Source organism: Melospiza georgiana, chromosome 8 (genome assembly GCF_028018845.1).
Source record: "Melospiza georgiana isolate bMelGeo1 chromosome 8, bMelGeo1.pri, whole genome shotgun sequence".
Classification (NCBI taxonomy): Eukaryota; Metazoa; Chordata; class Aves; order Passeriformes; family Passerellidae; genus Melospiza; species Melospiza georgiana.
This window is the reverse complement of record NC_080437.1, coordinates 13,651,062-13,665,334: the sequence shown is the minus strand read 5'-3', so window position 1 is coordinate 13,665,334 and position 14,273 is coordinate 13,651,062. Positions and strand designations below refer to the sequence as shown.

Below are 14,273 nucleotides of genomic sequence, written 5' to 3'. Positions count from 1 at the left end.
CTACTTATGATGGTAGGTAGAGAAAAAAAAACATAGGATACTGGGGAATGTGTTTTCTCTACAGAAAAAATAAAATTGCTTTTCACTCTCAGAAATTAACTTAATCGTGGTTTCTATGAGGAAGGAGCCAGTCTCAGTATCTGGGACCTTGCAACCACCTGCTATGTTCTTGTTGTTTTATGTGGTTTTTTTTCAAAATACAACAAAACACCATCATAGCTTAGGAATTGTGTGAAAACTCTGTAAATGCAGTAAAACCTGAAACAAGTATGGAAATGTTCATTCAATCAAGAATTCATGTAGCTTTAGAGCAATTATCAATTTCATTCACATCCACCAAGTCTGAACTCTTTGACAGTCTCCTAAAACTTGTGCTTTCTATACCTATTCTGCCAGTCTAGCTCTATAATTTACACCTCCTTAACAATCTGTCTACTCTGAAAGGCAATGAAAAAATTGTATAAGGTTCTGTACTTTTCTTCCATGTGACTGAATCTGGAATCTGACCAACTGCAGTGAAAACTACGTTTTGTGTAATAGTTGGTTCCAGCTGCCCCGTGGGTCCACCTGCATCTGTAAGGACCCAGCTGAAGGCTTGCCCAGGCTGTACAGGCTCTGGACACTAACCCAGCACTGAGTCCTGCACCACCTGTAGCAGCTGTGTTGGTGTGAAGTGTTCCTTCAGCCACACTTGAGCAGCTCTGAGATTGCACAAAGTGTGGAGGGTTTGGTTTGCAGTTCTGCTTGGTCTGATGGCTGTGGAGAGAAAGCAATAACCCTGTCTGACAGGCTGACCTTGAGATCCTGCATCAGGAGTGGAAGTTAAGTGAGAGCACACATTACTCTTAGCTGTTTGCAGTGGATTCCCTGGGGGGAAAAAAAAAAGAACATGAAATCTGACAATGCTTTTCTGTGGAATCATTTTTCAGAGAAGAGCTGCTCTTTGATATCTGTGATAGTTTGCTGCTCCGATCTGTCATGTTGCCAACTCTCTGCTAAGGTGTTTGGGAAGCACAGTTAAGTGACTGTAAGCATGGCAAGGGAAGCTGGGGCCATTTTTTCACTGAAAGGAATTTTGCTGGAGTGACAGTATTTTTTTCAAGTGCTCTTGTTTCTATTTTGTTTGTTTCTCGCTGGAACCTGCCGGCTGCTTCACTGCGAGGGGGCCGGGTGCGCCTTTAAGAGGTGGAGGTGCCTTTGTGCAGGTTGTGCGGGGAAGGAAGTGGCTCTGCACCGCGGAGGGTGGCAGGAAAAGGCTGGTGCTCGGCTGGCCACAACTTAAACTGCCAGTTTTCCCTTTGAGAGGCAGCAAAGAATTGTCACATTAGCTTCCTGGGGGTTGATTGTTTGTTGCCTTTTTTTTTTCCCTTCGGCGCTGTCAGTTGAAACGCTGACCACCGCAGGCACAGCTGGACGTGTTTAAAACTCTTCCATGGGCAGCCCCGAGCAGGCGGTGCCGTGGGAGCGGGTGTTGCCTGGGGAGCGCTGTGCGGCCGGCCCAGCCGAAGACCTGAACTCGCAAACGCAGCCCAACGCACCTGTCCGGGCCGGGCTGTCCCACAGGTGACAGCGGCTCCGGTGTCAGCCCCAGCCCGCCCGCCTGCCTCAGTTTCCCCTGGCGGCGGAGGGACGGCGCCGGGCGGGAGCGCTGGGGCGCCCTGGGGCCCGCAGCCGGCGCCGCCGCTCCAGCGACCTCCCCCGCCGGAGCCTCGTGCCCGGCCCGCCGGTACCTCCTGCCCGGCCCGGCCCGGCCCGCCGGTACCTCGTGCCCGGCGCGGGGCGGCGGCCGGTCCGGAAGGAAAGTCCGGCCGCGGGACCGCCCGCTCGGGCGCTGCTCCGCCGCCGAGGCTGCCCTGGACGCTAATTAGCATGACTAGTTTGATGGATTTAGTCAACAGCATTCAGCAAACAGGGTAGGGGGAAGCGAGGGTACGAGATTTCCCAAATCTCAAGACTTTTCAGCCTCGGTGCCCTTAATGGTTTGTTACGCGGGCTCGAACAAGTGTTGCTTCCAATTAATTGATCGAGGGGATTTATTTTAGTATTTTGACTGGGTGCCAGAGACAGAGGCTTTGTCCTAGCGTTTTAAGCACCACCCCTCCTTGCAAGTTTGAAATGTGAGCTGCCTGGGTGGTTTTTTTTTTCCTCCTCTCTTTCTCTCTCTTCCTTCTGGCAAAGTGGCTGTGGCTGTGTGTGTGCGTGCGTGCGTGTGCGCGTGTGTGCACGAGAATGAGAGAAGGACATACCTCTCTGTGTAATGGGAAAGCGAGACATGGATCACTAGAGACAGAAAAGAGAACCATCAATATCAGTAACATGCAGCTGAGGTGAGATTTTTCTGAGTGTTTGATTTTCTTAAAGCCCTTTCGGAAGATTTACAGCAGCCTTCTGCCATGCTGTATGCCGAAGACGTACTCCTAAGCAATGTCATAGGGATGCTTACATGTCTACCGCCGTTTTAGGTCTGTTCGCGTACGTGTGAAGTTTTAAAGCTTAACCTGATTCTCTTTATTGTCTCTAGAGGGTTGTAGCTTGAGCACAAATAGCCTGTTGGCAAGTACGGCATGAGCCCATTAGCAAGACTCCATCTGTGATTGGTTTTGCCTGGAAACCGGGAGACAAGCAATGAATAATTGATGCGTGTTGTGCAGTAGCTGGACAGGCAAAGAGGAGAGAGAGAGAGGGAGAAACAGAGCAGGGTGCCCTCAGAGGGGGAGAGCGAACAAGCTTGAAAATAGCTACTGGCTGCCTTGTGCTGAGATGAAGGCAACCCCGGCTGTCTTTGTTCTGCACTGGCTGCTTTCTGCCTAGAAGTGTTTGCAGACATATGTGGCCTCTCTGCAGCAGCAGAGGCAGGCGCGCAGAGGAGGGGCGGCAGAGGAAGCCGGGCGGTGAATGGGATGTAACTCGGGGGTAAGTTGGTTCCGGGGGGGCGGCGGCCGTGCGTGCGGGAGCGGGGCCGTGTGCCGGAGCGTGTTGGCCCCGGGAGAGCCTGTGCCCGTGTGTGTCTGTGTGTCTGTCTGTCTGTGTGTGTGCGTGCGGGTGCATTGTGGGAGCGGCGGCGCGGGGCTGGCAGCGATGGCAGCGGGCTGTGCCCTGCCCTGCCCCGCACCCTGCGGCTCGGCCCGCGCCCTGCCGCCTGCAGCTGCGCCCGCACCGCCCAAAGGCAGCGCCGGTTTGCGGCGGCCTTTCCCGCAACTTTGGCCTGCCTGGCACTGCCAGAACGTGACAAGCTGTTCTGCAAACAGCAGTGACAATACTGCTGCCACCATTTCATTTTTGCCGTCTTTATAAAGACCTTGCCGTGCAGAACTCACATCTGTGGCGAGTGCTTTCACAGAAGATCTCAAAGTAGTATGAGTATCAATGACAGTCTCGGGCATTCCAGTTGACAAGTTTTTTGCCCCTTATGCTGAGTAGTAACAAGTGTCTTGTTTATTCGTTTCCTGTGTAAAAAACTGAAAAGGTTACTTAATTAGCATATTGTTTAAGGAGTTATCATGAAGTTTCAAACTAGTGATGCCGAACTGGAATTTGGGACATTAGTTTTATTGTTCAGTTTAGTTAGTCGGCTTAATGCAAATAGTGTTTTAAAACTTAATAAAATAGCATATATCAATGTATGCCAAAAGCAAAATGCAAAGGATCTATACAGCTTCAGTGTTTGCAATTCAGATGTTGACAGCACGGTCTGTTGGGGGAAGAGAGGTTGCTATTGTAAATAGCAGCTCTTTGAATGGGTAAAATCGCTGTGTAAGGTAAAATAGACTTTGCATAAAGTAGCATCAGTGATTCTGGAGCCACTAAAGCCACTGTCAAAACAAGTTGTGACTTCAGTCATACAAACTGCTTGTCCTGAGTTCAGGTGAGCCCATTTTAAGACCCAGTTAAAAATCCCTTACTATCTGTCATCTTTTGATGAAATAAATGCTCTCTGTAGACATCTCATGGGGTGAACTGGTGAAATTGAACCCACATTTATGACAACTTACCTTGGCTCATAATACTATAAAAGACAGTGTTCACTCTGCAAATATGTAGATTTTAGAATTAAAAGTTACTGTGGAGACAGTTTCTTTCAAGAAGCCATGTCTCAGGTTAAGCTAACCAGGTCATTAGGCTGGGGTGACCTAGGAGAAGCAATTAGCGTGACTGAAACATTACTTGGAAATGGAAGTACATAAAACTAAGATCCAGCTAAAATTGCTCTATGTTGCCTAATATTTCCTGTGGTTTTTGTTCAAGTTAGAAGTTTATTACAGATATATTGGTAATAAAGTAATTATCAGCATCTAATCATGCATAAAAGTGGAAGTGCCTCTAAGTTGAGCAGAAGCATGTCTCTCCATGCTGTCACCAATCTGCTTAGCAGAATTTTGTTCCTCTTTTTGCTTAGCATTTAAACTGATATGGCAGCTAAAGTGCAATAGAACATGGGAAAAAAGTTTGGGTTTATGTAAATTTATTTCAGTCGAACTCAGTCAGTAATGCTCCAGTTTAAGTGAACAGAAGAGTGTTATCAAATGCTTGGTATCAAGTTTATAGTCAAAGTTTGATTTAAACAACTACTTAACATTGTTAAGTTAACATCACCCTTACCCCATTCTGAAGGAGCCATCAGAAAATCCCTGGGGAAATACGTCTGCAAGTGCAGTGAAATTTCACTAGTAAAGAATTCATCTGAATGAGTGAGGTACAGTTTCATGTTAGCAATTGAAAATACTGATTGTGAGATTTGAAATGTAGTCATAAGCCTTTAATCTTGTGTAGATCACAGTAGAATGGGTACAAATGTCACAGCTGTGCGTGTCAGTGTCTCTGTGATCCTGGCTGACATGTTGCTGTGTTTATATTTCAGTGAAACACAGGCACTCTCTTGGTATTACTTGTGTTGAAAGCAGCATTTAGTCCTGGGACCCTTATGCTGGATGAATGCTCCAGGAACATCCAGGAAAGCTTGTGCACATGAAGTGGACAGGGGACAGCTTTTGATTACAAGGCAAAGAAGCAGAGCATGCAAACCAACAACGAGAGGAAAACAGAGGGCACTTAGGCTCAGTGAATAAACAATTTGTTGTTGTAGTAACAGGTGCTGTATTAATTACAGTGAGATAGTTTAGAGAGAATAGTTTGGCAAAACAGGCTTGCTGTTGCCATAAGAGTTAGTACAGCAATTAGTTCAAGAGAGTCTCTGAATCCAATGCCCCAAGCCCCTGCAATTACAAGATGTGTAACTAAGACAAGAGAATAGTGTTTTTCTATGTCACGAGGTAAGCTGAGGACACAGAAGTTCCCACGTTATCCTCAGTTGTCACTGGAACTGTGACAATGCAAGGCTGCTTTCTCATGACTGTTACATCAGCAAAAGGGATATTGCTGATCAACAGTGACCAAAAATCATTAGAGTGAAGCCATCAGGAAACTGTCACTCTATGGGATGGCACAACCGTTACTTTTTTTTTCTCATAACAAAAGAATACACTGTAGATTATATTTAAAAATATCAAAAAAGCTAACCAGGGAAGGAGCTAACCAGCAGAAAATAAGTAACCCCAACACTTCATCTTGTGATACATTGTTAAAATTGTTTCAGAGATCTCAGTGAAGGTGCTCTCTGGTTTGGTTCCTCTCAGTTGAAGAACAGAGAGGGCCACAGGGAAATACCTTCCTCTGAGGCTGCTCTGCCTAGGGGAACTTCTGTTTTCTCTAGGGTGGAACAGCAGAAGAAGCTGTGCCTAACAGACTGCCCTGAAACTGCTTGCAAGCAGCTGGACAGCAAGGTTTTTGCTCAAGGAAAAACAAAAAAAAAGTGGGGAAAAGTTGCTTCCTCCCAGTGCTGCTCAGCTACCGCTGCATTGTTGTTCAGTGCAAGTGGAGCTGGGTGATCTAATTGAAGTCTCAGAAGCCTTGCTGGGCATGTGGAGAGCTGTGCAGGCTGAGCAGATGGTTCACTACTTCTGGTACCCTGCAAGACACAGCAGACATATCCAGAGGGCTTAAAAAAAAATCACGTAACAAATGACCCCACTGTGTGTCCCCTGAATTTCTTAAGAGTTTGTTTTCCTTGTACTGCCTTTCCAGAGGAAACCAGAAAGTTCTGTGAAATAAACCAGTAGACATGACATCTGTTTCACTGTACTGGCTGTTTCTTTGAAGTAAGCAAAACTAAAAATAAATTAATTAAAAATAACTAGAAGTTAACACACTTAAAAGAATATATTAAGTTAATACCATTTGGCTCATCTAACAGCAGGATAGAAACCAAAATTCCACAGGGTATACCTTATTCTAAAATGCTGAAGGAAAACAATGTTTTGGTATATAAAACAGTTGTTTTGGAAGTAACTAAAAACAATTTAAAGTTACTGAGCAAAGCCTTTTAAACCAGCATGTAAAATGTTGAGCTAGCCTTCAAATGAAATGGCTGCTTCACTAATTGTGAGATGTGCAGTAAAGCAAAGCAGTAATAGCTTTCAAGGCATGGGGAAGAGTGTGTATCCATTCATCATCAGGGAGAAAGCAGCCAGCCAGTCTGGCTTTCACTGACAATCCGGGAAGGAAACAAGAGAAACCCAGAAAGATCACAGACAGGTTTTTTTATTTCTATTTTTAATTGGAAGTTACTTGACAAGTTTTCTCCTTAAAATCAAGAAAAAGTATAGTTATAAAGAAAAATTAGTGGCATTGGGACAGTAATTACTTCAGTAGTGTGGAAGGCTGCCACTCAGCCCACCTCTAATAAATACTATACATTTCTTCAGTTCTTGACCTGGATCATTCTTCATATTCTCTGGAAAGTTTCCATGTTACTAATCCTGAGTCTTAGGTTGTTTGGGATCATTCTATTGACAGTAATCCAGTGCAACCAATGACAGTTTTACCTATTTCATAAAGAAAAAAAAAAGTTAATTTTGTTCTCAGTTGTCTTTATTACTACCAATAAAAGGTTCTGACAGCCAGCTAAGCTCCTGATTCTTGTTGTTTATTGTAACTAAAGTACAGCTCTCAACATTTTGATGGGTAACCCTTAATGTTTGTTTATAAACTTCTAATCCTCAAACTGAATTTTGTCGTTAATAGTTTGTGGTTTTTATGCCTCCTCAGTGTCCCTTGCATCTTTTAAATTAAGTTTCAGGCAGTAGGCAAGCTGGACTCTGTTGAGATCCTGGAAGCAGACAAAATCCCACTATTGTTGGTGAATATAAGCTTGTTAGAATGCTGTTTGGATATAGTGTTACAGTACCTGGAGAGGTTCATTCTTTCACAATCTTATTAAAACTGTCTGTACTGGATTTTCGAAATTATTCTGACCTAACGTAGTTACAAATAAAGTGACTAGAGCTTCAGTAGAAGCAGAACTAGGGCAGATGGGAAGAACTGGTATTCTCACAAAAGCACTCCTTTACTTATTCTTGACTACCTTTTTGTGGTCAGCCTTAGAAGGTAACAGAGAGAACTAAGAGGAGTTTGTCACAGGACTCCCTTCAGTTCTCAGTTAGCTGTGCTAACCAGTTTTACTGACCTGCTGTTTTCTTTTGTGATTTAGTATATTTAACATTTACTAACAACCTTATTTCTGCGTTAATATGTAGTAGGAAAGGAAAAAAATACTGGGGAGGGGTTGTTGTGCCACTTACTTATCCGTATAGCAGGCCAGACTTGAAAGAAGGGTGTTAACAGTACTTTTACTGTCTTACCTACTGGCACTATCCAACTGTTTTAGAAAGTTAAGGTTTTCAAGCATCAGCCTAACAGCATGGCTTTCAGAGGAGCCTGTCATGATTTACTTATTCATACAGATTGCAGTGGCTTATGTAGTCTTGATCCTGCTTGATCTGCCAGCAGTATTTGCTTCTATTGATCACAGGCTGTTATTTGACTGCCTTGAGCAGCTTGTAGGTCTCTCTGGTTCTGTTAGCGGGGTCTGCTACGGGTACTTCTCAGCCTTCTCATTCTGCTGTTGTCAGTGGTTTTAACTCCAGATTTCCTGCTCAGACAGATACTCTGCAGAATGGTGTCACACTGCTTGTGGTTTTCAGGAAGTTTGGGAGCACCTTAATGAACTATGGTGCTGAACTGGGGTTCTGTCCTGATTTGGCTGTTAGCTCAGGTTTGTAATGTGTGTTTGGCAATGTGCCTGGCTGTCATGTGAGGTTGTAAGTGTGTAAAAACTCCTCCTATGCTAGGTGTAATAAAATACCACATTTTGGGAAATAACCAGCAGTTCTTCGTGTTCCTGTAACCTTTGCATTCCTACTGTTTTTCCAGCGACAGGGCAATTGAGAGGTTAGTCTAGAAGAAACTTAGAAACCAGTTGTCTTGCACATAGACGAATACTATTAAATTGTCCTGTTTCAGCCCACTTTACAAATGGTTATATATGTTTTCTATCTATTCCTTGGGGTGGAAATACTGTAGTTCCTTAATGGCCTTATTTACCTGGAAGGTCCTTGAAGTCATTTGTGTCTGTCAAGATGTACACTTCATTAGAGCAAAGTTGCAGTAGAATCAGGTTAGAAACAAATGTTCATGTGAGTTTATATATGGTCTTAGTCCATTAGTAATAGAAGATTTAATTTTTTTATTTTTTTTTACTTAATGACTTTACAACTTGTAAATATGCTTTTAAGGTCTTTGCAAAATGGAAGTGTAGGTAGTCCTTGTGTATTTTGTGTTTCTGGTTTTAATACAAGACTGACCTTCTTTAGAACATGCAGTTAAGTGTCTGTCTGTTACTGTTTGTGACACCTTGTATCATTTTGCTAGAAACACAGCCCCACAGATGGTATTTGAGCAGACAGAACAGTTATTTGCAGGCTGGCTTTTTGAAGAAGTACTTGAGATGGAAAATCATGAGGACCAAGTAATTTTTACTTGCAAGCAACACATTTATAATATGTGATGACCCACTCTTTTTATCATGTTTCTGTCTGTGTAGACACATCTAGTAAAACTAGGATGTTGGCTTGCCTGACATGCAGCAACCCTCCTCTTTGTCTCTACATCTGCATAAAATATCAGGGAGATGAATTCTCTCACAGAGAGAGTTTGGGGCTTTGGAGAGTTGATCATTAGTGTGCAATACCCCATAATCTTGGATTTTGTATTTTGTGATAAGCAGAACAGAGGATACAGTTTATAATATTTGCTAAGTTAAGTGTAGGTTAGAGGAGATCAAAAAATGGAAGTTTTAAAGTCCCATCTTAAGTGCTGACTTTAAATGACTCGCTTGAAGCACTCATGAATCATGTTGCAAAGGCAAAAATGTCCTTCTTGTTAAATGACTGTAATCTAAAATGTTACAGAGAGCTAAATGATTTATTGATGTCTATTTCTGAGGCGTTTACCTGCACCTGTAGCCAGCCCATTCCATTTATTTTGGCTTGCTGACAAATTAGCGGGCTATTTGTATGTCAGATTTGGTCAGTAGTCAGCTCCCACCCCCTTACATTTTGAACTGCTTCTAATTTAATTGTTTGTGGTATTGGCAATTTATTATCCAGATAGATGTCATTCAGGGGAGCTCTTTTGCATAGAGAAGAGAAAAAGCAGAAGATCTGTTTGTGTATATTCTCATAGTGCCTTGTAGAAAGGCAGTATGCAGAAGAGAGCAGTTTCCAAGCCTCTTCCATGCACACAGGCAATGATCTATGCATTGCCTTTCTTTCCGCTAGTTTGGAATGTCAAATATTAGGTTTCATATTTAGTGGCTGAAATAAGATTAAGTCTGTGATTATGGCCATTGTTGCTGTATCTAGACACCCCTCAAGAGTGAGCAATCCAAATTACATATTGGAGCTTTAACTGCATGTGTAAGTTGCATAAATACTCTCAGGGGGAGTTGAAGCAAGTGTTGCCACCTGCAGTGGTTACGTTGCAGTGCTTGAGTAAGTTTTGTGGGATATTGAAGGCAAAATTACTGTTTCTTGCTAAATTGTTTTAACTGCTGGCTTAGATCTTCATGGCAGCAAGAATCTGAGCGCTGCTTTTCCAAGTCAGAGTGCTCCAGTGTTGCACAGAGGCGATTGCAGGTTGCCTGACCTGGGCTGCCAGGATGCCTCCAGCCCTGCTGCTCCTCTGTGGCTTGGCCGCTGCTCCAGCTGCAGCTGCTCACTGGGTTTGCCAGATGAAGAGGACAAATCTATTGTGTGGATATGTTTTCTTCAGCTTAATTAATCTGATCTTGCACTCTGAGTTTTAAGTAAGATAGAAAATTTGGGCTTTGATACAGCCAAAAACACTTTCATGTCACAGGAGCATGGTCTGTGCTGGCCATCCTGGCCAGCTCATTCTGCTGGGCTTCCCTGGGACTGCAGGTGGGGGCAGGACTCAGCCATTGTTTTCTCCTCTCAAACAGCTCCATAGTTAACATTGCTGGCACTGTGCAGCTTGAAATGCTTTATGGTCTTACAGCCTACTTAACCTTTGATGTTTTCTGTCAGCATCTATTATGACCTGGTGGCCTATGGTTAGTAAAATGTGCCCTTGCAGGCTGCCAGATACTGTAATGGAATTAAGCCTTTAAAATTATCAGACCTGTCAAAGGGGCTTATAATCCTGTGAGAGCTTTAAGTGGTTTCTTACCTTTGCTTCAACACACATTTGACCTGGTTGAAGTGGCTTTACTTGCTTGTTTTGTTTTTACTTCCTGTTAATATTTTTAAAACTGGGGGAGGGCAAGGGGAGAAAAAAAATTCATTTCCTTGGCATCTTTATGAGGAGTTTCTTCAGTTCTGTCCCAGATAACCTTTTTTACCTTTTTTTTTTTTCCCACTCTCTTGCTCTTGTAGATTAAAGCCTGGAGATATTTCTGTGGGAACTTGTTCCTTTGAGTAAGGGCATAAGGATGCTTCATTATTGCTTTAGTCAGCCAATGTGCACTGAGGGCTGGCACAAGGCAGGAGGGAATGTCAGGCTTGCTTTGAGGGAGGTTGGACTAATCCAAGTGCTCACAGAAGGTGCTGAACCGACACCTCTGGAAATGAGTGTCCTCTGCAGAGTGACTGTAGGAAGGGCAGTAACACTGCAGTTACTCAGAGTTACCACCGTTGTGCTTTAATCTGAGCAGAGGAGAGTACGAGATTTTGAGATGGTTTACCTTTTGCTAGTTAGTTTTCAGTTACCTGTGAAATGCTGAAAGTAATTTTGTAGCATTTTAGTGGTGTCCCTGTGATCATTAACACCACAAGTTAATTAGCAGAGAGATACTGCACGTATCATATCCAACAGAAATTGAAATATACCATAGAGAGGCAGTTTGACAGTGTCACATGCAGCCTGTGGCCAGGTCTGGCAGGCCACCTTATCTGAGCCTGATCCTCACTTCATAGTAGTTTCCTTTCTTTGTGAAGTGGTTGTGTGTGAGCCATTTATTTAAGTTACTGAGCATTTTAAACACTGTTTTGTTTTTGAGGAGTGATACAACTTTGGCTTCTGAAGTAGTGCCATGCAGACTCAGTTTCTTACCACCAGCAGGGTGTGATGCAAGGTGAGGAAAGAGAATAAAGCTAATAAAATGCTATTCCAAAATAAAGCAAATAAAATGCTATCTTATTTGTGGCTTATCAGATAAGTTATAGAGGGAAACACTGAGCAGCCATTTCTTTTGCAAGGAAAAGCCCTTATATTACAGCAGTTTTGGAGGGTTTTTTTACATTTTCACTCTTCCCATATAGCATAATCAAGCAAGGTAAAAAAATGTGGCTCCTGCTGCTAAATTACATGCAGGCGTTAGCCCCATAAATAAAATTAATTTTAAAAAATACATTAGGTTTTCTGAGGTGACTCTAATTGGGATATATGCTGGAATAAATTGGCCTCCTGGGTAAGGAGGAAAAATACCCATCCCCCCAAAAGTAACTCCTGTTACAGTTTTTAGAGCAATTGCATCAATACTAAATCCTGAGTTGAAATGCTCTGAAATCCTGACCTTCCTATAGGTGTATTTCTCTTTTTTCTTTGGTTTTGGTGTACAAATCTCAAGAACCTCCCAGGACACCCACTACTAATCAGAAGAAATGGAGATGTAGGAATGAAAGCTGTCATCAGGCAGCCCTGGTGAGTGTCATGAGATGGGCTGTCTCTTCTGATCCAGGAGTCTGAGTATATTGATGGCTAATATTTTTACTTCATGACAGTCTGGTGAATGATCTCATCAGTTGTTGCTAGCAGATGCAAAAAAAGATGCACCTGTGGTAGCAAGACAGGAATTTTTTCTGTGCTTCTCTTGGGACATGAGTGTGAGGCATGAATGACTTTTCTTTCTGAATGTAATTGTCCACAACATTTTGGAAAGATACAGAGTAGATTACAATTGTTTCTTAGTGGAGGGAGGGGAGAAAGACCTGTCTCAGACAGCAAATGCCTCTTCATGAAAATTTGGGATTCTTTCTGCCTCCTGGGAAATTGATGTTTTAGGGGTTGTCTAGCTGTTCTAAGAGCATGTACCTGAACTGTTGCTATTTCTGCTGTCATGGCAAAGGTGTGATAATGGTGGGGAAAAAAAATGAGGAGCAATGAATGTCTTCTTTCAGTACTTACTGTGGTTTATTTAGCTGGATTGCAAAGACATCATGCCTATTTTTAAATAAAATTTTAGTAAACAACAGTTTGTGCAGTCAGACAAGCAGCTTTCCACCGTGGCCAGATTCACCAGTCCTTATTGTCTGCTGTGTTCGTCTCAGTGTCAAGCGAAGCAAAGCTGATGCACTGAAAAATGGGAGCTCTGACAATGTTTAGTTTATTTAAATCTCAGTGTTGATTCCCAGTTGCAATGGTTTCTGTTACTGGTTTCTTCACTTGGGGGATCCTACTTCTCAATTGGATGTCTCCTGTTGTCAGAGCACATGAGCCTGTGAACACTCAGACTTTGGCCAAGTCATCCACAATAATGGGTGACAGACACTTCACTTGAAATAGGCATCTGTCTTTCCAGCCATTTCATCAGTTTCAAGGATGTACAAATTGCTCAAAGCATCAGGGAGACTAAAATGAGGGAATTTATTTGAATGAAGTAGAGGCTGATAAAACAATACTGTATGAGAATTCAACATTTCTTGTTTCAGTGGAGTCCTAAGTAGTAGCCTGAGTATTCCCAGTGCAGCTCAGTTCTGCCTTCTTTCTGCTCTCTGTTTACATAATGGCACTTTCCCCTAACATTTTGCTCCTGTGCCTGTGTTTGTGCAGTACTTTGACTGTCAAAATGTCTGAGTGCAGTATGGAAGCTAATGTCTTAGTGTGAAAGTAATATTTATTATTCATTGTCTCTGCCCTGAAATGTCTCTGTATTTGTTGATCTTCACAAAGCATGTCAAACAGCTGATAATTTTTCAAAAATTTCACCCTAAGTAGTGCTTGTTACCTTTAAAGTAAAGGGTGATTGTGGCTCTCAATTTTCTATCAATGGAACCACTGTGAACAACCCTTCTAATTAATGCTATTTCAAGCTATTGTACAGTTTTGCACTTAGTATTTGGCAATTTTTTTGAAGTCTTCTTCAGAGGGCTTTAGATTGTTAACAGACTGAGGCATTTTAAAGAAATGTTACCAGTTGTCACCATCTAAAACTGGAGTCTACAGCTGAGTTTTCCCATATGTAATTTCATTGTTTTTGTAATCTGTTTTGAGATCAATTTTGGGTGAATCAAAGGATCCAAGGGGGAAAAAATATCTAAGTGTCTCCAGAAGCTTCTCTTGCAGATTTCATTGATGATCAAGATATTCGTGGTCTGTCCTTAACTCTCCTTTTTCTTCATAATTACAGTAGAGATTGAAGATTGTGTTTCATACTGCATGAGTACTAACATCTACACACAAGTAGTGACTCAAGCAGTGAAATAATCCATAATCAAATTTGCTCCAGTAATGGAAATTTCTCTCTCAAAAGCAGGAAGATAGCTCCATCTGTGTAGGAAATAGAATAGACCTGTGTTCTGATTTAACACACCTCCAAATAAGTAGGGAAAAGAGGGAAAATGCAGGGGAAGAGACGGCTACCATGTTAACAATTCTCTAATAGTTACAGAATTACTGAAGTCATAAGTTCAAGTTAAACTTTGCTAGAAATTAGCCGTCAGACTGGTAACTTCTGCCTACCTTACCCTACTCCTTCATGTTTTTCTACAGAACTGCATATGCTTCCCTTTTTATAGACTGAGCTCTGAGAACTTATCTGCTCTCCACTGAATTTCCATTTTATATGATGTGAAAGACATGTACCTTTTGGGAGATAGTTTATTACCTGATTTCAGTGATTTCTCTGAAACCTGGAAGAA

At 42.5% G+C, this 14,273-nt stretch overlaps 1 protein-coding gene across 7 annotated transcripts in view; it reads left to right on the top strand.

The window, feature by feature from the left end:
- The window catches only part of ZMIZ1 (zinc finger MIZ-type containing 1), a 337,004-nt gene that overhangs the window by 244,179 nt on the left and 78,552 nt on the right, over window positions 1-14,273 (top strand). Inside the window, exon 1 of one of the 7 annotated variants that reach the window (XM_058028804.1) lies at window positions 2,201-2,327. The exons of 5 other annotated variants lie outside the window; for them this stretch is intronic. The gene's annotated coding sequence lies outside the window, so the exon portion shown is untranslated. Of the gene's footprint in view, window positions 1-2,200; window positions 2,328-2,726; window positions 2,914-14,273 lie in introns of those variants that run through there. One more of the 7 variants, XM_058028805.1, reaches the window with a different exon arrangement.